General features: G+C 41.7%; 1 protein-coding gene across 1 annotated transcript in view; it reads left to right on the forward strand.

Annotated features, from left to right (window-relative positions):
- Positions 1 to 20,966: 20,966 nt before the first annotated feature.
- TMCC3 (transmembrane and coiled-coil domain family 3) overlaps positions 20,967 to 23,910 on the forward strand; it is a 104,550-nt gene continuing 101,606 nt past the window's right edge. The window contains exon 1 of the mRNA XM_014963156.1: positions 20,967 to 21,033. The gene's annotated coding sequence lies outside the window, so the exon portion shown is untranslated. The remainder of the gene's footprint in view (positions 21,034 to 23,910) is intronic.

A 23,910-nucleotide genomic window follows, 5' to 3' on the forward strand; every position in this document is an offset into this window, starting at 1 on the left:
TTTGAAATAAAGACAATCTTGGATGCTCAGAAGAGGGGAAAAAAAGACTAAAACTCATCACATGAGTCTTACTGATAGAATCTTATTAACTCTGCATGCTGATGTTCACAAGTTCCTCCATCCTCCTACCTCCCACTATCGCTGCCTTTTGGTTTTTAAATGCATGAAGGATTTTTCAGAGAACAGCAATAGATGTAGGCTTCACATTACCTTACCAGAGTGGTAGGGATCAACTCAAAATCATCTGAGTTGCTACGCACTGAAGAGATCTATGTTTACATTCTTGATATGAATTAGCATATTCTCCTGTTTCAAGTGCCAGTAGGTTTACAGTAAATGAGGACATTCTTATGTTTATATGGGTGGACTCTTTTGGTGGCTCTCCAGCTGTTTTACTTGACTGCTTTGCATTCTGCCAGACTGAGTATGAGGGTGTCGTCTTCTCCATGGGCAGACTGAATCGATGAATCCAGACAGATACATGAATGAATGGATGTTGTTTGTTGGTTGAGATGCAGCCTGGGTCAGTTCACTGGCAATTGCATGTCCCAAAGTCAGTCTGTAGCTGACATGGCTTCATTATTCCACTGCACATTGCCTGTCCGTCGTCTCACTGGCTTTTTGAACACTTTAAGGCATTGGCTAGGAGGATGCCAGTGCAAGGTCACTATTGGAATGTAATTCTAGATCAAAACTACCTGTAAGAAAGAAAATAACTGAAGCTAGGCTCAAGAAGTTCTGCTATCTCTCCCTAATGTGTTCTTCTGCGTAGCATGTGGTAGCTGGAGGTGGGCAAGCCATACTTTGTGGTAGAAATTGCAAAAATAACAGTGGTTCAGGACCTTGCATGTTCATAGTAAAAGGCTGTCTGAAAGCTGAGGAGTTCTTTGCAGTGCAGGAGATGGATGCATAAGATGAAGGGGAACCTGAACTCATGGCCTTGCTGTTTTCTGATCAGTTGGGCTCCTACATGGCAACCCCGAAGAAGGTACTTCAGTTGGTGAGCATTTATCTTCTGACCCATTTCTTTTCCTTGTGCTATGAATAACTGGCACTGTACAGCAACACACAACCAGCATCTCGTCCTCTGTGTGTGCACAGGATATTTGTAGGTATGAGCTGTTCAGTAGGGTCCTTACCTTTGCATTTGATATTTGTTAAGAATCAGACTCACGTTATTCTCTCCCAGGTTGTCATCATCTCCTTCCTTCTTATACTGGGTTTCAGGTCCTTTTGACATCCATTCATAATTGTGCCTGCTCTACTGTCCTGTTTTACAACAGCAAATCAATAGTCACAGGGAATCTCTGTAGGTCATTTTGCCATTCATTCTCTGTGACTCTGCTTGCAAAACCTGCTTTCCCAAACTCTGCTGCTCTTACTCTGCACATTGGATGTGAAACAGAAAATGACTTCTTAGAAGTGTCTTTGTTGGCTGTTAATGTGGCACAGAAAAAGAGCAGAATCTTTATGGTATTACATACCGGAGGACAATCAGTCATTCAAAATGGACGTATGTTACACACACAAGCATACATTTGAAATAGGAGGTGCAGTGCTTGAACAAAAACATCTGAGACATTTTGTTTTTCAGGACAAATCTTAGCAATTTAAGAGTAAATAACGTATCTCAAAGTCCATATGCCAATAATGTAAACCCTCACTACATCACCGAGATTTCTGTAGGATGCCTTTGTTCACATGATTTCAGTGGGAACTCCTGGTGTGCTTGGAGAGTACAGAATGTGTATAGAGTATGTCAGGGGAAATATTGGGAGGTAATGTTTCAAAGCAGTGCCACCTTATGGTTCATTTTAGAACGGGAACGTGTGGCCTCCCACCAGTGCAAAACGTCTGGCTGGGCTCTCTGACTTTCTTAGATGGTCACCTACTGTGCTTCTGATGACAGATGTCAGTGATGGCCTATACCTTTCACTATCAGGATTAATTGGACAGAAATTAATGTAATTATTACTCTGCTTCTCAAAGAAGAGCTGTTCCCTCTGTACAATTAACCATCCCATTGCTCACATGGGCAAAAAATCCTGCCCCGAGTCCTTCCCTCCCAGACTGTTTGTAGAGATGCAAAGCCCTAGATTACTGTCTAGGGCTCCTGTTTCTGCTGAGACATTGTGCTCCAACCCAATGTCACAATCTATAATCTTGATAGCTGCAGCCCATATTTATCATACTTACTCCTGCTGTACTGTCATTCACGCCATGGTAAATAATCGCTGACTGGCCAAAAGCAGGAGGAAAGGCTTTGAAGTTCTGCAGCACTGGTGCTCACCTAGATCCCCGATCCCTAAGCAGCATGGGTTTCATGGGCCTGGATGAGACCCTGCACCCAAGGAAGATCATCTTAGAAAAATCCTTGCAGAAGCAACTAGTCTTCTCAGTCTGTTCCTGATTTTGTTCCAGTTTCTGGCAGGTCTAGCTGCTGCCTGGATGCCAAGAGCTTGTCAGAGCTGCTAGGTTGTGTGGCTGCACTGAATTCCCTAAGAAGTCAATTACATATCGATGTATGTTCATGTGTTAATTACAGCTACTGCTGCAGCTTGGAGACCTCTTTTGCCTGCAGTAGCCATTACAGTTTGCAAAAAATTCTGGTTAGCCAGTGGGCGAAGGGTCACTGAATTACAGCAGAAATGACCTGGGGATACTTCAATTGAATTCTAGGTTTAAAACTAGCAGTTTATTCCAACAACTGCAATGCATAAGTCCCAGAAGTGGGATTAAGGAAGGTGGGATTCCTCATTACCCTGCTGAATACAGAGGAAATCCATTTCTTCAGGAAATGGCTACCTGAGCTGGAATGAGAAGTGGCACCGGGATGGATGTGGTGGGAGCAGCTGGGACTAACGTTCAGCTGTTACTGCCCTGCAGCTCAGTGCAGTTTATCCAGACCATCACCACCCACATCCTCTGTGTTGACCTGCCACCGGAGCCATTAGCCAGGCCATTAGCCAGGCTTTGACTCTTTCTGTTGGACTAGTTTATTCCTATACAGCTCTTTCTTCGTCCTTTTAGGCACACAGACACTACACAGAGCTTTACCAGGTGTTGTGCAGAGATGGCCAGCCCAGCAAGGCTGCTGAATTCCCTCAGATTCCAGCAATAGGCCCACCTATTGTGGAACACAGTAAAACTTAATAATGAAAATCTCATAATGAATATTAGCTTAAATATCACTACTGCTATGAACTTGGCTGTTCACAAAGCTGTGCCTGTAAAATCATGTGACTACACAGAATACTGTGGAAACTTAGTTTCCTGCAGTCTTGAGCTTGGTCATAGACTTTTAAATTACACTATTGTTGTCTGTTCTCACCATGTAGCCTATAGAATTCCATTCTTTCGCATACAGCCTTTCTTCTGCTAAATATTTTGACAGCTACATGCAGGCTGCCTTATTTGACTGACTTGGCCAGCCAAATCAAACCCTTGGCCTTCCCTTACTCTGGAGTTACAAAATACATAGAGAACTTATCGTATTTGAGATCTCCAGTATCTGATTTGTCTGAACTTAGCATTAAAGGCTTACTGCAGACACATACATTGACTGATCCTGGAAATCTGATTTCCATAGGGAACCAGGGTAACTAAACCAAGTCAGAAGTATGGAAATGGCAACCAATGTAAGATGAAAAAAATGAAAATGATGAGGGTATGGAGATATGAGAAAACAGTCCAGAAATGAAGGTCATGCTTCTCTGGCTGCCTTGTAAGAGCATCTGAAACCCTTCACATCACTGCCTTTGATGATTTAGGGGATATTGCAAACTTTACTTCTGAATGACTTGACTCACAGACTTGGTTCAGGTTTTTCTTGGGAATAAACTGATACAGCTTTGCTGATGACAGTTTCAACACCACCACCATGCTGAACAATAGCCAAGGTTGAGTGGATTTTGGAACAATTTTGCAATGTACCTTGAACTGTCTTATTTCCAGTGTCACTTTGAAAGGACTGTGCTGCTCTGCCTTGGGGCATCCGTAGCAACTTTAGTATGTGGTACTGGTTTCACAGGCCTATGATTTACTCTTTTGCTTGACATTATTTCTGTATAGTCGATATTTCCCTTTCATTGTAATAAAGCTTTTTTCTTAAACAGTGATGGCATGTGTTATAAAAGACATGTATCCTAAATGAGAGAACTCACCAACAGGGAACTCGCCATGTTTCTGTGTGGCCTTGATATAATCTTTCAACAATGTCATCTGTTCATGGAGTGTATTCTCGTTGTGATGCATGATAGATTTATTAGTGTCATGCAAGCTATTGGATATCAAAATGGTATACATCTTGGGAATTAAGTAACTGCAGTGTTTGAGCAGCTTCTAGTAAGTAATTTCTGTCCAGATCCAGGTGAGTTGTAGACACATATGGTAGGTCATACAAAAATTCTGAAATATCTAAAGATGCCCGTGACCATGCATATTTGGCTGTGACAACCTGGTACACCCACTTCCAGGGCTACATGTCGGAACTCCATGCTCCCTGATTGCAAGGGCCAGATGTTGGAGTTCCCTGCTCACCAGGCTTCTCCTGGCATAAATGGGAACCTTACTCAGTCAAATAGGATCTTGTAACTCACAGGTATGTAGTTGTGATTGCGTTCAGCAGCAGGTATATGTTTGCATTTACAGACTCTCACTCTGCATTATTAAATGAATGGACCGGGTTTACACCTCTCTTTCTCTGTAAGAAAGGGGTCTAATGTTTAGGAAGAAAGATGACTTTGAAAAAGCATTAAATGTCATTAAAAGTGTGACATTAATGTAGGAATTGTTATAGCTTTTTTTTAAAGTTTCGTTTGACTTGTTAGCTGTGTAAATTTCTCACTGCTGTATGTGTAGCTGAACCTTGTTTTCTCTACAGCTTTGTGCAAGATGAGGAGACTGAAAACTATGCCATGTCTTGCTAGTATTTTTTACATCATTATATTGTAATTTGTGACACCTCAACTGTGATCTACTTCTAGCCTAATTACACCACCAGCAAATACTCATGGCTTATTTTATGCTTTTTACTTTTTAATGCATTTGAAGCCTTTGTATTGTTCTCACATTTTTAACAGAGAATTGTTTTCTGGAAAACTTTATCTGTGTCATAAAAATGAATCAGGCTGCTTTTCTTATCCTTTTTACCTCAAAGATGCACAAATGTACAAGAATTTGTGCAAAGCAGTTAAGTGTGCGACACAAAGAACAATGTGCTGCCGTCATGTGAGAGCGTGTTGTTTCAGAGTTGCACCTCTTGGTGTATCCTCTTCAGAATTATTACAGATGCTACAAGCTCAGTGGAAAAAGTAGTGCTGCTGAAGGGCATGCGGTAATTAATGTTATTTAGGACTTCATGCTTGCGTGGATCCTGCTGCAGGATCAATGTGTGATGTCAGTGTGAATGTGGGTGAGGAGCTCAGCCTGCAAAGTGGAAGTGGCAGGCTCAGGGACTAAAGCTTTGTCTTTCAGTTTGTTTTTCTCAGCTCTGCAGTAAATGCTGCTGCTTGTATGCTCTCCACTTGGTTTCCTCTTTCTCAGAGGCCCTGCCGTGCTCAGCAGGAGTGCATTAGGATGGAGAGCTTTTGGGTAGTTGAGCTTTCAGCCTCCTGCTCTGTTGCATCCTTCCAACACAGCCCTGCAAGAGAAAAAGAAAAAGAATTATTTATGAAAGAGATCATACTAGGAGCTAGGTTCCCTGCAAGAGACAGCTTAACCCCATCTCCTTGCAGAAATTGAGCCCATCTTGCTCTGTATTCTAAATTCTTTGTACACAAAATGACTTCAAGCTGCCACAAGCTCTGCATCTGCTGATACGATCGATGCCATTTTTTCTTCTGCACTCAGTTTTCTGAGGTTTAGGTTTTGTACAGATGTTGACCTCTGAATCCAAAGTTTACAGAAAGCCATGAGGTACCCAGTGACTTCAGTGGGCTCTGGGGCCACTCCTACATCCTAACTTCACCAATGCCTTTCAATCGACCAAAGGATTACATGGAGTTTTGAAATAGGTAAACCAGCAGGATCTCCATGCAAGGTACAACACAAATCCTTCTGCTTCACTTGTTCTGGAAGTTATCAATCAGGGATGGATGGTAATATTCAAGGAGATGTGAAAATAGATTTTCATTTAAAAATGCCACGAACTTATAAATTCATACTTTTAAAATTTTGTAAAAATAGCAAAATCACAACAATAAGGATGCACAAAATGAAGAACCTGTGTGTCATGTTTATAAAGGGAGACTAGAAAGTAACTTCATTCACTCTAACCATCTCATTTTCACAAGAGCTAGAGCATGAGAAAGCTGTAACTGTGTATAGCTTTGGCCTTGAAATTAGTAAGAGAGAAAATATTTGGTTTATTCTTGCTCAAAGACTTATCTAGTAGCGCAGAATAAAACAGGATCTTATGAGGAAATGCAATACCTTTCTCTGGATTTACCAGTGGGATTTTATTGTATTTTTATGACAATTTTAGCTCTGATCTGTTCAGATCCATGTTGAGACTTTCGATATCAAGGCTGTGTGACTATGAAACTCGGATCCATCTCATTACCAGCAACAAGAGGCAGTGAGGTTTGAGCCTGGTTCTGGTTTCCCAGTGTTTAGTGAAAGTCTGGGCCCTGGTTTTGTTTGATACTCAGATCTCACTTCACCGAAGACCATACTTATTGAAAGGCCGCTATAAGGTCTCCCCAGAGCCTTCTCTTCTCCAGGCTTAACAACCCCACTCTCTCAGTCTGTCTTCATAGCAGAGGTGCTCTGATCATTTTTGTGGCCCTCTTCTGGACCCATTCCAACACATCCTTGTCCTTCTTGTGTTGAGGACTCCAAAGCTGGACACAGTACTCCAGGTGGGGTCTCACGAGTACAGACTAGAGGGGCAAAATCACCTCCTGTGACCTCCTGGCCACACTTCTCTTGATGCAGCCCAGGATGCAGTTGGCTTTCTGGGCTGCCAGTGCACATTGCTGGCTCATGTTAAGCTTCTCACCCATCAACACCCCCAAGTCCTTCTCCTCAGGACTGCTCTCTAGCCATTCTCCACCAAACCTGTATTTGTGCCTGGAGTTGCCATGTCCCAGGCACAGGACCCTGCACTTGGCTTGGTTAAACTTCATGCGATTTGCATGACCCCACCTCTCAAGCCTGTCCAGGTCCTTCTGGATGGCATCTCTTCCCTCCAGCATGTCGACCGCACCACTGAGTTTGGTGTCATCGGCAAACTTGCTGAGGGTGCACTCTATCCCACTGTCCATGTCTCCAACAAAGATGTTGAACCGCACTGGTCCCAGTACGGACCCCTGAGGAACACCCCTTGTCACTGGCTGCCAAGTGGACATTGAGCCATTGACCACAACCCTTTGGGTGCGGCCGGCCATACAGCTCCTTATCCACCGAGTGGCCCATCCATCGAATCCATTAGTTTCTAATTTTGAGACCAGGATGTCATGCGGGACAGTGTCGAACGCTTTGCACAAGTCCAGGTAGACAACATCTGTTGCTCTGCCCTTGTCTACCGAGCATGTGGCAGTATCATAAAAGGCCACCAAATTTTTCAGGAATGATTTGCCCTTGGTAAAGCCATGTTGGCTGACTCCAATCACCTCCTTATTTTCCATGTGCCTTAGCAGAGATTCCAGGAGGATCTGCTCCATAATCTTGCCAGGCACAGAGGTGAGACTGACTGGCCTATGGTTCCCTCTCCCTTCGCTGCAAAACAGAATGCCATTTAATGGACTCTGCAGTGTATTTTGACATTCTTAAACATAAAACAGTCTGCAGAACTGGAAGAAAATCTGTTTACGCTTAGCTAAAATTGAAAGCCTAACTAGTCCTTTGAGTTTCACTTTAATGATGCGAAATTGCAGGACCAGGAGTATGATGATAGAATAAATCTTCCAAGGTCACCCAGTTCAAAGACTTATCTTATTTTGAACAAGAGTATGCGTCTTGTGAAAGATTTGTTGATTAAGATTGTTTCTGAACCGGTCTCTTCAGGTTTTCCATCTAATATCATCATAAGAGCATGAGGTTAAATAATTCCCTACAGCTGCTCTTGCAGTTCAAAAGAGGCTGCTTCATAGTTGCTGTTTGATCTGATTTCAAGGTCTGCCACGATGCAAACACCATTGGGTTTTTTCCCTACGTCTGCTGAGGAGCCATACGAGTTTTTTCAGCTACTGTTGTTTCATTTGAACAAAATAACAACAAAACCGCCAGGTCCAGCATTCCTTTCTGGAAAAATGTTCAAAGTCTACAAAGTTATCAAATAAATCAGCACCTAGCAACAGATTGCTCAGGATACGTATGGATGTGATGTGATTCAATAATAAACAACTCGGTGATACATACGATGCCAAATGTGTTTTTCTGGCAGTACAGGACAGCAGTGCCAGCGCAGGATCTGAGCCTTCTCAGTTTTGTTTGTTTGAGTCACAGGTAGGCAGTGATTTGCATTTCAGCCCATTATTCTCTACAGCTAGTGAGGTTTCTGCACCATCTGGGAAGAGGAGGATCCTGCCGAATCGAGCTCCTGTTGTGTGGTGGCCTCAGCAAGTCAGGAGAAGGATTGGCTGGTGCAATGGTGCAGTGCCCGGTTGGGTGCTGCTGGTTTACCACCTGCTGGTGCGAAGGGGAGGGGTTGATTGTCTCCTTGTTTACCATTGATACTCTACAATTTAATATCTTGAGAAGGTGAAGAGCTGGAAAAGGTCTAGAGAAGTGTGGAAGATTCCTCCCTTCTCCTCCGTTTTTCATTTTAGCTGAAGGATCACACTTTGGGCAGCAGCAGTGACTTGTCTGCCCAAGGAGAAGCGTTTGCTGGGTTTGGCTCAGGAGGTGGGTGCGACAGCTGGGGGGGGTACGAGCTGAGCTGAGCCTTACCCCAAACTTCTTCCGTGACCCCTGAGGCACTCGGGGGTTTTCACAGCAGAAGGAACAGTCTCCATTCTTGGAGGAGGGCTGTGAGTCTGTGCTCATTAGTGTTGGGAAAACCCTATGAAATGCCAGTCAAAGTGCTGTTTCTTGTGTTACACACTAGAGTAATTCTCAGCAAATACTTCCTTTTGAAGAGGACAGCAGTTTATTTAAAAGATGCAGTTTGTAGTCGTGGTTTTAGCATGGTTTTAAAAGGACTTGCTTGTTCCTGTTGTGATATTTCTAAGAGTGTTTTGGCAAATGAGAAAGAAGCGGCTCTGAAAGTGCCATCAAAGGCACAAAATAAGTTGAAAGCAGACAGGCCATGCTATGCTTTGTTAGCATCTGGTGCTCTGATAAACTTAGGAGTTGCTAGTAAAATATGGCAAGTAAAATCAAACTATGAGTGTGATATTTGCCTGTCTTTAACACAATGTTTCTTTCTCAAATGGTGGTTGGATAGCTGAAGTATTTTATTCCTCTGTACAATATGATCTAAATAGCCCTTTTTTAATAGTAAATGGATTAGCTTCCATTTGTGTGTTTATCTTGGGTCTGTTTATTAGGTTTATTATATCAAATGGTCTAGAAGTAAAGGCTCAAACCCCTGAAGATACAGCACAGTATTCAACACAAAAAATAGGAAGAAAATAAAGTTGCAGTATGTACTGCAGCATGTTTTTTATACTAGATGAAATATTATTTGTTTTACAAGTGCAGGAAATAGTCTTACAAGATATGCAACATCTTTATCAGTCCACACCATGGGGCCAAAACCAAAATCCCACTGGGGGAAGGAGAAGGGAAAGGGGACTGTGTGGTGCATTGGCATCCTTCCTCATAAGACCAGGAGTGCGCATCAGCCCAAGTAGTATTGCTGAGGGTTGGTGCTGTGATTATCTGTGCCACTTTACTTTAGTTTAATTTGTTCAGGAAAAAAAAAATTAAAAATTAAGTGAATCAAATCTTTAAAGATATGAAGTGGAACAGATTTTAATTTTTTTTCCCCAAGAGAAAAAGAAGATTTGGTGGCACAATCACATTCCATATGTATGAGGCATTAGTCAGATTTTTTTGTTCTGAAAAGCCAAGGTGTCATTGCTTGTCTAAAATCACCAGATATTTTTAAGTAAAATTAGAAGTTTTAAAAAATAATGAATTTTGTGACACTTGAGAATACTGTGATTATTTTTTTATTGTCTAGAAATTTAGAAAATGCCTGTTTTCACTTTGTAACAGAGCCAAATAATCTTCTGGGAGAAAAATTAACAATATGAATCAGTTTTTGACTTACTAATGCCATCAAATGCTATGGGAGTGATAATTCTTTCTATTGACTCACTCCAACAGCAACAGCTAGCACAGGGACATGCTTCTCTTGTCAGAGACCAAACACACAAATCGTAGGAGATTCTGTGACAGGTGAAGTGTCTGAGAGTTCTTCACAATCAGCAGCCAGGGCTGATTTTTTTGAGAATCATCCCCGTGTTTCTGAAGAGCCTTTGGTTGACATCCTTAAGCAGAGGCCATCTAAGAAAATCAAGATGTGCAGTGTCCATGAGTTGTGTTAGCTGCATCACTGTTTGTTTATTTTCAACTCTTCATGTTGTGTTAGTGGCTTCATTTCCTTTTGGTGAGCACTTTGCTCAAAGCTACTGTTTTGTCATGCAAGTGATGTCTAAATCAATTAAACCTAATTTTGAACGAGCAACCAAAATGGCATTTCATGGACAAGGGTGAAGCTTAGTGGAGTTTTGAATACCTGCTTTGGTCTCCCATCAGTGCTTTAAATGCAGGTCTGAGTTTTGAGCAGGGTCCTCTCCTCCTTCCTGCAGAAATCGAGGAAACAAGGTTTCCTTTAGAAAAATGTCACATCAAAACGTTCCCAGTTACTACAGTCTTGTGTTATTGCCACTATGTGTGCACAGATGTGAGAGTTCATAAATAGCTTTTGCTGTACTCTATAGCTTAGTACAGCTGAATATGCCATAGTAGAATTGCCGAAATAGGAGAGGGGAAGGAAAGAGCGTTGCCTTATCTGGTGTGCAACACACGCAGGGAAGACCTTAGCTATATTTCTCTTGTAGTTTACATATCTCCTGAGTGTTGAGAGCCACAAATTTTTGATCTTCAGTTCCAATTAACATGAAGGAAAGAAAGGATGTGATGAACACTGCCGCCATCTTTCACAGTAATAGACCATACGGCTTAAGGTAATATTGGCTTCTTGCTGACACTCAGAAAATAAAAGATATTCAGCAAGGTCTGAACAGACAACATATTGTCTACTTAAAAAAATTATCAAAGTTCTGTATTTTAAATGAATTAAGCTAAAAAATTTAGTTGACCTGTAGCCTTTTCTTTTTCTAAATCTTGTTTAGATGCCTTACTTTTGAACATTATTCTGGGTTCCAGAAAACAGAGCTTTCAAATCATTAGTACTAAGATGAATTTCCTGAGGTTCTTACTGTCTTTTCTTCCATTTTCTTATAATAGATCTGAAATCCTGTCCTGAGGCACAGAAACAAGGTTGTTTGATTTCAATTTAGTGTTCTTTAAGTAATTAACTTACCCTCTTGCTTTGGCTGTCTCATGATAATTGGTCCCAGATTCTTGATATAAACTCTAAAAGCACCTCAGGAAATAGTAAGAAAACCCCAACCTGTAACTTGGAGAGGACCACTGTGAAAGACTGACCAGTGATACAGAGCAGTGCCAGTTATGTATCAGTGGAGATAAAGCTATGTGACTGTATACTTTCCAACCACTTTCATCCTGGGTTATGTAAGTAAAAATACAGCTCTTAAAAATGGCTATTTTAAGCTGAACCCATTAAGCTTGTGTGTTTGTGTGCAAGCTCCAAGAAGTGTGCAGAGAATGTCCTGAACAGGCTGATATGTCAACAGGACACAGTTCACCTTAAGAACTGAATTTCTCATTCCTTTGCATCCTATAGGATTCTTTTCATGTCTGTGAGAAGTGAATGTTTCATACTGAAGTTACCTAGAGGAACGCACAGCTCGTGAAGCCTCCAGTCCTGCAACTTTGGACCTTAAGCTTCTAAAATGTTTGCACTTTGTTTTCAATGTGTGCATTCAGATTTTTTTCTTTTATATGTCTATTACTGAGATCATGAAAAGCAGGGCTGTGGGCTTGATTCTCATCCTGCCTACAGTCTTTCTTCCAGTGTAGCTTGGCTGAATTTGCTGTAGCCAGTCTTGAGTTACATGGAAAGTTAGTTTGCAGATCCTTGCTTTCTTCATCTTTCAACTTCTCCATGACTCTGGTTCCCTCCTTTTTGTATGAAATAACTGTTGTTGCTAACACTTTTGTGATTACAATGTAATTTTTCCATCCAGACTGTAACGCTCAACACAGTTTCCAGGCTGGTTTAAGACACAGACTTTGGTGAGGGGTGGTAAAGAGGAAGCTGAGATTGCTCTGCTGCAGGGAGACTGCCAGCCCATGCCACCCCCATCCCCCACTACCACCACCGTGTTCAGGCAGTAAACACTGTATTGGTTAGAAGAACCAGAATGTCCCAGGCAGGAGGGATCTGAAACAGAAGCTATTAGGCCACTGAATGTTCTCCTCTGTTTATGTTTAAACTGTTAGGACAAGGCTTGTTTTCTCATCCTTTCAGTCTCTAATCCTTTATTCCAGAATGGGACAAAACTCTGCTTTAGACCCTGGCAACAGTTAACACACAGGTGTGAGCAAAAATACCTCACTTTGGATGAAACGTGCTGCCAGCTACAAACTTTGAGGAAGTCAGAAAGTGCTTAAGCTGACCAAAACCTACTGACAGTCTAGATGCATTATCCTGCCTGTTACAGAATATTGTTCCTCTTCTTGGACAAGCATATATTGCTCTAGACAAACCGGAACCCATCGAATTAGATGTGTTTTTATAGTACATTTGTAGTATGAGGGCGGAAAGGAGGGAAGTGGGTTTTTCCAATGCATCCGAATAGAATTGCTGTGTCCTGCAGGACTGCCAGGCTGTACTGTTGAATAGCCAGCACCCTCATCACCCTTTATCTCCACAACGAACACAGCAACACTTGTCTGGATGCCAGATAACCTCGCTGTGAATGAAATGAAGGAGTAAAAGCTGCTCACTGTCATCTCTCTAAACTACAACAAGGTGGCAGCGTACCTCAGGACATTGCTGATGCATCTGCAGCTGGCTGGCCATTAGCTACCCCTTCTCTGGGACACCACTGGGTATATGTATCTCCTGCATCCACTACTACAACAGCACCCCTAGGCACACAAGAGTCATGAGAAGAGGTGTTATTGATTATCTGTCTTTGGTAGAATAGCGGCTGTACCAGGTCACACTGTAGGTCTCCCATGATAATCAGTATTAGACACTAAACCACTAATTTAAGCATCAAGCTGTGTGGGTGTCTATATACAGATGTAGCTCTAGGTATGTATGGAAAGGATCATTGCTACAATAGCCCACTTTCGGTAATCAGTGTTGCTAGGGGAGTGTCCTGAGCCAAAGCTTGTGTCCAAACTGCCATTCTTACTAGCTACTGATGGTCACAGTCTCCACGAAGTTTCCACATTTTAGCCCATTTATACTTCTGTCCTCCAGAACGTTACTGCCAATAACTACCAGAGTTAAAATTGTGCCATGCAACAGGAAGCTCAGGGTAGTTGTCACAGGCAACAGATAGAAGTGGATGGTGGAGCAAAACTGGTTTTGTTGGGTGCTGAGGCTGTAGGTCTGCCTGCACTTGAATTAGGCTGTCAGGAATTCTAATGCGGCATGTTCTCTGCCTGCTGGGAAGAATTGATTTAAAAACCACTGAGGGGTCCTCACACATAGATCTGCAGAGCATCTCAGTGTCATGTCACATTTGTTCCTTCCATCCATTGCTCACTTTTCCCACTTGCTTGTGTCTGTGCAGAGAAGAGCTCTTTCTGTATCCTGAGCTGAGGTCCTATGTGCGGCTCTGCATGTGCCATCAAAGGCCTGCTGAGCATGGGGAGCTCTACCTTGTCTGGAAGAACCTCAGAGCAGGAATGAGCACGTTTGTACCTGGGTGTATACAGACTATAAGCAGTGTCCAGTACTCCATGACAAAGGATAGGAGGAGCTGCTTTCTCAACAGCATGTGTTGTCTCAGATGGATATTGCTCTGGCACCCTGCAGCCTCAAGATGCAGCCACCAACATAGCACGGCAGTCCTCAAGAACTGTTTTGGCCTCATTAAGAGGCACAGATCCCCTAGACCCCCAAGAAAACAGGACACTGATCACAGGCCCCAGAAGGGCTTCTTCGTGCTTCTGTCACAGCTTCCTTGCTCCCCGCTGGTTGTCTTCCCTGGCTCCTGAAAAACTCTCTCTTTTCCTTTCAGTCTGGTGCCTGGGGCATCTACACCACTGTCTTTCACACAGCTGCACTTTGCAACTCTGACTGCAAGCAAGAAGCTTGGAGCTGGCTCTGTATTACAGTGTAGTACTTATGACTTGACAGGTGAAGGTCTAGAGAGCTATCTGAGATTGACACCAAGGTGTGTAAGCACTACAGAGGTGGGAAGTGCAGAAATATTTGCACCCTTCATGAAGACACCTTCATGTGTCTTTCAGAGGAGTAAATATTTGTGTTTTTTTAAACATTCATTGAATTTGCTTGGCTGCACATAAGCCCAGAGATGTAGCTCTTGAGAAGACTGGGGAAAAATAATAATTTGGAAACAAGATAACAAGGGGGAAAAAAGACAGACATGATTTTAAGAACTATAAAATAGAAGGCAAATATCCCTATCAGCTTGTAGAGATGATACCAATTCCTTACTCATTTGGAATAACTTTTGGTTTTGCCAGTCAGTATATGAGCTTTTACCTTTTTATTGCATACACAGGGTCCTGATTTACAGCTGTGCAGGAAAATAGCATCAACTCTTTTAGTTAAAGCAAGATTCTTATCTGAGATGATTTTGACTTCAAACTTCTTCTCAGAGCCAAGATACCTCCTTTCCACTGGAATTACATTTTTATATTACTTTCCAGTCTGATTTTGCGTTTGGAATGAATTTGGCTATTCTTTTGCAGTCAAAACAAGAACTAATTAATTTTCTTATTTTTGCTTCTGAGGCATTTTTTTTTCTTTCTTCCCCAGGACAGCACATAGACAGACACTTTCTGAAAGTACTTTTAGAATGAAACAAGCTTAAAGAGCTGACTAGTCATACACTTTTTTTCTGACATTTGTAGAGATCACTTAACAAGTGGTCCTGTGGCTTCAGAGGAAATGACTGCAGAATTGGATTGGATTCAGGCTTGAATTCATTGGAGGTTCATCACAGGATTATTAGCAGCTGCCTCTGTTGTAAATCCTGCCACAGAACTTCAGGATTTGGTGATAAAGGTGAAAATTTCCTCTGCTAGAACCACCTGAGGGAGACAGTTCTGGCTGGGAGAAAGGTGAGACTGGAACAACAGGATGTATGTTTACCTGAATTTTTCAGCAGTTTGCTCTAAAGGAGTGCAAAGCAGAACTAAAGATGTTCTCACTCCTCTGGGAAGATCAGATGGCAAAAATGTTGCCTAATCTTTTCTGAGAGAGGTGTTTGGTTGGGGGAATATCAATTCACTGGGAACTATTTCTCTTTAATTCTGATTTCAGGTTGGAACAAATTTCTATCTGGCCCACAGATGAAAAAAAAAAAAACCGAAAACAACTAGGCAGTAGTAGATGATAAGAATATGCAGTCCTTGGCTGAAATGAGTATTGGGATCTGGTTGGAAAGAGGGAGAAATCAATCACTATGTGACAAGTCCTGGGCCATGTGTTTTGTAGTTCCAGAATGTATTTCAGTGCTTTAAACTGCTTGCATAACAGCAGGAAATAAAATCCAGCTCTGAGGTTTAAAGTGTTTACTCTGTGAAAATCCTCTGAGTTCAATCTTCTTCAGATATTTATGATCCAGCGAGAATTAAACCTTAGCAGAAGGTTTATGAAGCATAAGCAAATGCACACACTTGGATATGTGCATCTGCACATTGTGCATTAAAGTCCTGATTTGCTGCTTGGAAAAAAAAATAATTGGCTCAGAATTACACAACTGAATTTAGTTAGTTGAAGTAATTAGGGCAATGTGTGTGGCTTGTGGAGGAGCCATGAGAGTGACTTTTTGTATGAAATCATAACTTCTCCTAAACTTCTAACTCATTAAAGGATGCGGTGTATAAACTGGCTCCCTTGTTTCAGTGGTCCATTGGGACTCCAGATTGAATGGCCTTGTTGAATTGGAGTTGCAACCTCTCCACAGTGTGATAATGGTTCAAAAAGGACTTCCCAAATTGTGTTGTGAGTCTACCAGCATACCAGCTACTTCGGAGATCTTACACAGCTGGGAAAGAGGGGGTATGCTTTGCTCTGAAGTGGCCTGTGTAGAATAGAGTATGAGGGGGCTAATAACATATAGTTCTGTTTTAAGTACTGTTTGTGTATCTTTTGCACAGAGAGAAAATAATTTAATCCTTTGTGGCAATCTCTCCTTTTGGAAATGCATAGGTCTACTATTATATATGTTTTACATCTACCTTCTTTCTTTTTCCACTTGGGGGGTGGGGGGGCAGAGGGTGTGGTGTTAATCCATAATAACTACTAGGGCAAGAATCACAGTTTTAAAAGGTTTTCTATTAACAGTTTTCAGCTTTTTTTGGTAGCATGCTGTGTGTGAAGTACACAGAGCGGTAGCAGAAGATAAACAGGCCTGAAAAAAAAAGAAGCAGACTAACACCGTTGAGCTAAATTACATGTACTACCTAGTAGACAAAAATTGTACTGGAGTAATTTGCTGGCATTTAAACCTATATCTGAGAACACCTGCTATTATAATTCCAGCTTTATGCTCCGAGTGAATAGAATCCAATAAATGTTACATTTTGTTCTCATTTTCCATATATAGACTTCAGTTTCAATTTACATAAACCATACACTGTGGAGTGTTTTTCTGCTTCTTCTGTTTATCTTTCTGTGTATTTTCTTGTACAGGGTAATAGTTTGAAAATATTTATATCTTTCTGAGGCATAATGAATGAAAAGATATATTCCCCAGATTTATTATCCCAATGTTAATTGTCTTACTTTGTAAATAAATCAGGAAGCCTAAGACAGAATATTACATTTTATGTTAAAGATGATGATAATCAAGTGAACTGGCAAACATACAGAGCCTGTTTGTTCCATGTTTGGTGGTACTGCCACCAAGTTGTAGATTATCTGTCTTTGGTCAACAAATCAAAATATCATAAAGGTTTATTTAGCTCATGCTGTGCTTCTCAATGCTTTGATCTAGCAATGTATGTAGCGCTTGGGAAGATGGGAGCCTAAAGTTAGAGAACTTCTTCATTTATAGTCCAGAGGGACAAAATGATTTGAAAGTTGGTTCTCCTGCATTTTCCCCACATTGCTGCTACTTCTGATTGTTTATGAACTGTACTTTCCTATTGTTTCTACTATCCTTGGTAATGCAAGTATTATTAACAGGTTTAATAACAAGCGAGATACAAGTTTTCATTTGAAATTTAGTTTCTACACTTGCATCATAATTTTGCAATTGTTACATGGAATAGTAAAATACTGTCTCGTTAGCTATGTAAAAAAGAGAACTTTCAGGCATCTTGTGTTTTAAAAGTAGGCATAATTAAATCATTGCTAACGAAGAAAACAAATTAGAAGTTCTTTCACTAAAATACTTAATTTGCAGTGCTAATTTGCAAAGACCTGGGGGATGATGGGGTTTGATCCTGTTATGGGTGCTTAATTTGATGCTTGGTGCATACAGTGCTCTAATCCTAATGACTTTCAAATGATGGAAGAAATTAGTTTTGTTCATCTGCCATCGCCTGAGAATCTTGCTTGCATGTGTCGAATGCTGCAATCAGTTGAGAGAACTGATGGAAAATGACAGCACATAATCTCATTCCAGTGAATCTGTGTGCTCCCAGCAGGTTATTACTGGGTTTTTCTTGATACCTGTAGATTTTACACTTCTGTTTTTCTGGTTTGTGTTCTATCAAACGGTCCTTCCCAAACCTGTATCACCTATGCAGGCACAGACTGGTCTCCGATTCATTTCTTGTTGTTGGAGAGTTGCAGAAGGGCTCTCGCAGCTGGAGAAAAAGATCCAAAAGAGACGAATACTCTGCTCATGTAGCTACTATGTGTGCGGCAGGAGTCGCCACACTTTGATTAATGGGGAAGAGAGCTGGGGAGAAAAGGGGCAAAAAGCCTTGTGATCTCCTCCTTTCTCCCATGTCCGTGGAGCACATATTCAACCTGTAGCCATGAAAACTTCATATGGCTGTGTGTTATCCTGCAAAACACCATGAGAAAGAGATTTGGTTATAAAATTGACCAATGTTACCTTTTTTATTTCATGAATCATGCCTCATTTGTCTTTAGAATGAACCTCCAAATAGAAAATCAGTAATGAATTAATGTAGCTGACCAGAAATGCACTGATGACAACTATGTATTAAATATGCTGGTTTATGATGAAGGTTGAACCCTTTTCCGTTGGCCCCCATGGCAAACTGAAGGAGAGATGGTTTGTGTTTGTCCTCCAGCCCAAGCGTGCGTCAGTGAGGTCTGGGCGATGAGGATGCTTTTGTAAGCACAGTCCTTTCTCAAGGCTAAAGTGGTTCTGCTATCCTTATCAGGCAGCAGTATTCGAAACAAACAAAAAAGGGCTTGTGAGCCAGCAGATATCTTGTACGACATGTATTCATCCAGAAACTGCCGTGTCCTCTGGGTTACCTTTGCTTATGTAAGGGAGGGGATGGCAGAGCGGGAGGAGGGAAGCGATGGCAGAGTGGGAAGAGGAAGGCTGCTGCCAGCCCTGTAGTGCAGCGTGGGCAAAGCAGGGTCTGCCTGTCTCTGGTACCAGGCAGGGGAGCTTGGGCACCCATGTGAAGTGGCAGGGTGGCAGCAGTGGCTGGGCTTCAGGGAAGTGAGTGGCCAGAGGTCTCTCTCGGGCGGGTGGTGGAGCTTTTCCTCTCCACATCCCTGCCCTTGGTCTGGGAGCACAGCCAGCCCCACTTCTGAGCTCTGTCAGAAAAGCACGCATATCCTGCTTTGGAGATCTTACCCATGGCAAAAGAACTTCATGTCTTACAGAAAACAGTAAATAAAATATACTTTGTGAGGCAGTGCAGGGTGGCCTTAGCTTCCTACAGGCACTGGCATTGAAATGATGATGGTTTATGCTCTCTGGTCAGAGATAAACTTATCTTCTCCAGACGCTTCTATAACATTCCATCAGCCTGAGGAGCTGAGATGCCCAAAACAACACTCTTGTCTCCTCTTAAGGTATAGTGCTTCCCAAGCATTTAGTGAGCTGAAAACATGGGTATCTGTAGCATCACACAGTAGGAAAACGTCAAGGCTATTTGATGAATCTCTTAAGTACTGTGCAGTACAACAAACAAGCATGGGTCCCTGTGAATTCCCATGCTGCTTCTAAGACAGTTGCTTTTGATTTTTTGTGTGCTTAGTTGATATTAATTAACACAAAAAGAAAATATATGCTTTTACATTTGTTGTGGAGCCCTTTTTGGTGCCAAAGTTGTCCATGAGTGCATTTGGACTCTCAAAGACTGTCAGATGCAGGGAGTTCTTCAATTAGAAGGGACTCTCTCCCGTCACTGGCTTTTTTGCTTTGTCTCTAAGTATGCCACTTTTGCTTCTCCTTTTCTTTTTCTTTCTGATATTTTTTTTCTCCCTGTCACTTTACAGTAGAAGCTGTAATGTCACTGAACCACTGCTGTGCCTCCCTGTCCTTTCTGTGTCAATCAAGTCATCTGGGATAGACAGAACACTTTGAAGGTCACAGCCCCACCTTTGCTCTGGCTGTACATTGAAATAAAGGATGTAGGCAAGAAGGAAATCAGCTGTGCTTTTAGTGGGGTGATTTGAACCCTGCCCTGGTCCTTAGTTCTAGTTCCAATGCTGGCTGTCCCATTTTTAACTTGCAGATGCGTTTCTGCATGAGAACAGTGCTATGGGGTTGTTAATGGAACTGGGATTTCTGTGGAACAAAATTTCCCATGCTGTGATATGGAAAATATCATCTGACCAGTCTGTGATGCAGGATGAGTAATGAGAATGGGAGTCACATGGAAGATGTAATATGGTCAGGGATTCAGAGCGGTAGCAGAAAACAGAAGTAGAAAAACTCAGGACTAAAGGCAACAACCCCAGTTGCTGTTCTCATTACATTTAATTATCTGTGTTCTCCTTTGGCCGCTCTGCAGTAGTCCACCATTACTAGTGTGGTGCCTGGGCTGGGTGCACTACTCTTGCTGAAGTGTTAACATCTTTAGATGAAACAAATATTTATAGATTCCAAGGTGAAGTTTGTTTTAGGATCACTGTTTGTCTCTGTGTTTTTGCAACAGCATGACATGGACTTATGTTTGTGACCCTATCTGGTCTCCACATCCACCCATTCTCCATGTTGCATTTGTGCAGCTGATAGCTACTTCTTCTTTTGCTCTTAATGTATCATCATCATCTTATTTTAAGTCTGTTCCAGCCTATTTCTCAAATCCTTTTAACTTCTAATTCTGTCCTCCCATGTGCTTGCAGCCCCTTCCAGATGCTGTCTAGCTGTACTGGCTGTAGAAAATGCGTGTTCCCTATTTCACTGTCTCAGTCAAGACCCAAGTGAGTATCACACAGGAAGGAACGACCTTCCTGTTTGGCAGCAAACCACTGAGAAGCACTTTCTAGGTTTGTATTGTGAAAGAGCATTTAAAAAGCTGTATATTAACTGAGGATACAGAGAATCTCCTAATTATGTCTTGCCCAGAGAGGCCTTTTATCCAGTAGTGGGAGGACAAGTGACATGATCTGCCTCTGATAAATCCACATTAGCTTTTCCTTACAACTCTGTAACCTTCTGGGTGCCTCTGAAATAGAGAGCTCATTTCCTCTCCTGTTTCCATGTTTCCTGTGAACTGAAGTTCAGCGGGGCCAGGAAACTACTGATCAGTCAGCATATTTGTTGCACCCAGAAAGAGGGCAAATTTTCCACTGAATGGAAGTTCCCAGATACTGTCCACTTTTTCTCTTATTCAGAGGTAACTATAATCTATTTCATTTCAATTTTAACTGCATTTTTTATAGAAGCTGTGTTATCTATACTTTTGACGAAAAAATTTTGTCAAGCTTACTTTCAGTAATCACTGCTGAATATAGTGTCCTTTATTTAGTTAATTACTATGGCAGTGGAAAAAACTTTCCAAAACAGTGGGAATCAGAAAGCAGAGTCCTATCTCTGATACAAAAAGCATTGATCTGTCTGTAGCTGTTACTACTGGGAGATCTAGATACATCAGCCCAAATTCACTCCAAAGAATCTGAAGCTTTTCAAATAACAACTCATTTCTCTTTGCCCAGAATATACGGAGTGCTCAGAGCAATTTAGGTGCCACAGTTAAAGAAAACAAGTTAGGTGGATGAACTCGGGCAACAGGGAGCAAGTAAAATGCACTTTGCAGTCAATGATTTACTGCATGAATTGATGCAGTCACTTAGCATCCTGAAAAAAACATTGAGAGCTCACTAAAAGTGGAATGGCCTGAGAAGGACTCTTTGTAATCAGTTTTGGCCACGATTGTGACTATGCAAAATGCTGAGACTAAAAAGACAGGCTGATCGGCCAACTAATTTAGGTCGTGCTCCAAATTGCACTAAAATTAATGGATGGACTGTGAGCTCATGAGAACTAAATTGAGCTCTAATAGAGAAAAGAATTCACTAAGCACAAGACACTAAAGAATATTTTTCATGCTGTTCAAAAGTTATATTTCGTTTAAAAGTTTTAAGCCTCTTTCTTAAAATAGTATCTGCCTATGGTGGACTGGTCTGGATTACAGGAGAGCAGAAGTTACTCAAATCTTTGTCTATTCTTGTCTTTCCTCAAAATTTTCAGTTTAAGATTTGTTCCAATGTCTTAACTGTACCAAATATAACCTCCTTTGACTTTTACCTTCATTATTTTTCACATTAACATCTTGCACAGTTTCAGCTTGCTATGTTTTACGGGAGAGATAAATCACAGAATTAGGTAGGTTGGACAGGACCTCTACATGTCTCTATTCCCACCTCTTGCTCAAAGCAGGCCCAAGAAGAGCAGGTGGCTCGGGTATGTACCTGTTGAGTTTTGAGTATCTTCAAGGATAGAGACTCCATGGTCCTTCTGGGCAGCCTGTTCCATGGTCTAGCCAAAACAGAGCTCTGCTGAGTAGATGTCGTTTAAAATAGAGCTCTGAAGGGCATTGCCATGATCTCAGTGGATGAGTAAGTATACTGGCTTTCCTCTAAGCCAAGCAGGCATTCTTAATTGTAGAGGGGCCTAGAGAGACCACATGTGCAATAGATACTCCATCCTAGTATTATTTTTTTTTTATAGCCTCAGTTACTGCCTAACTAGTGTGTGCACAGTCTGTAGTCTTGTTGGAGTTTTTCGAACAGGGAGAAAATCCAGTCTCAGCTTGACCTCTGTATCTCCCATTAATTTTTTTCTGTTTGGATTTCTTTGGCTGCTACAGAGCTTGCTATTTAGGGTTGATCATGCGGATCAGTGGAGGAGATCTCCAGGAGGCTGTGGTGGATGTGAAGCTGCCTGAGCTGGCTGCTGAGTCCTTTACTTTGACCCAGTCACAGTGGCACTTTTTCAGGTGTGTTTGACATTGACTTGGATGAAATCCTGTCTACATGCAGGGAAGAGGGAGAACATAAGCTTTGATAGCCTTCTAGCAAACACTTGGGACCAAAGCCTGCCATGGTGCTGGCCTCCATCCCTGCTGAGCTGCAAAAATTGGTTTAAGGGGACCAGAAAAACCCAGAGGAGCCATAAGGCCTAGCCCTAGAATTAAAGGTGACTCTTTCATGCCAACCCCAGCCAGCAGACTCTAGGGCTTGCCTTTTATAAGATTTAGCCTCGTCATTTCTTGAGGCCGGGCCTCACTTGGCCAAGGTGGCAGCAAGCAGCTTCCTCCTCCCTTTCCTGTTAAGGTCTGGCAGCGATGCTGCAGTTAGGACTTGGAGGGACGGAGGCTGCTTTTTCCCTCTTACAGCCTCCTGGAGATACGTCAGTAAACCATGTGCATCAAGTTATGGGAAATATTAAATGCAATAACTTTCTTACAAGATTCAATTTTTTCCCCTCAGTAAGCATTGTATGAAGATTAGATATAATATTAGCTGAACAGGTTGCTTATATTACTAGCAGCATGCACTCACAGGGACACTGCTACACTCTGCTGGTTTTAGAGTGCCTTCTTTTAGGGATGATTACACTCAGTTCTTATGTTTTAAATACCATTTCTAGTTTCTTGAGCTCGGGGAAAATAAGAATTTTGAGACCTGTAAACCAGAAGACAAAAACTTTAAAAGTATACAATCTAACATCTCCTGATTGTTCTCTTAAAACAGGGTCTTCAATCTCAAGGACTTTGTCAGTATTTTAAAATGCTGAAATTCTGCTTTGACTAACCTTGCTCTGCAGCCGTATACTGTCTAGAGTCATTGAAACCAGCCTCGGTTTGGGGCTCAAAACTCAAATGTTAATATCAGTAATTAACTTCTGGCATACTAAAATGGCAAGAGTATTAAAATAGTTTTTCATTTTGTGTCCCTGTTTTGACTGATTGGATTGTTTTGGATGTCATTAGGCTACTTATTTATAGCAAGAGTATGAGCACTGCACTGAGCAGTGGAAGTAATTTCTGTCTGCTTAGCTAGAAGTCCAAATGTTAATTTTTGTTAGTGTTTAAATTAAATGAAAGCACTGTTTTGTTCAATTCTTCAGTATCCAAAATAAACGGATTACACAAGTGCAATTAAGACAACAAGCTTAATCTCTCTTTTTATTGTGCAAATTGACCCTGCCAGTATTAGCCTGCCGTCTTCATGACTTGCTTATGAATATTGAACATTGCTTTGCAGTCACT

This window comes from Calidris pugnax, unplaced genomic scaffold (genome assembly GCF_001431845.1).
Source record: "Calidris pugnax isolate Ruff unplaced genomic scaffold, ASM143184v1 scaffold44, whole genome shotgun sequence".
Classification (NCBI taxonomy): Eukaryota; Metazoa; Chordata; class Aves; order Charadriiformes; family Scolopacidae; genus Calidris; species Calidris pugnax.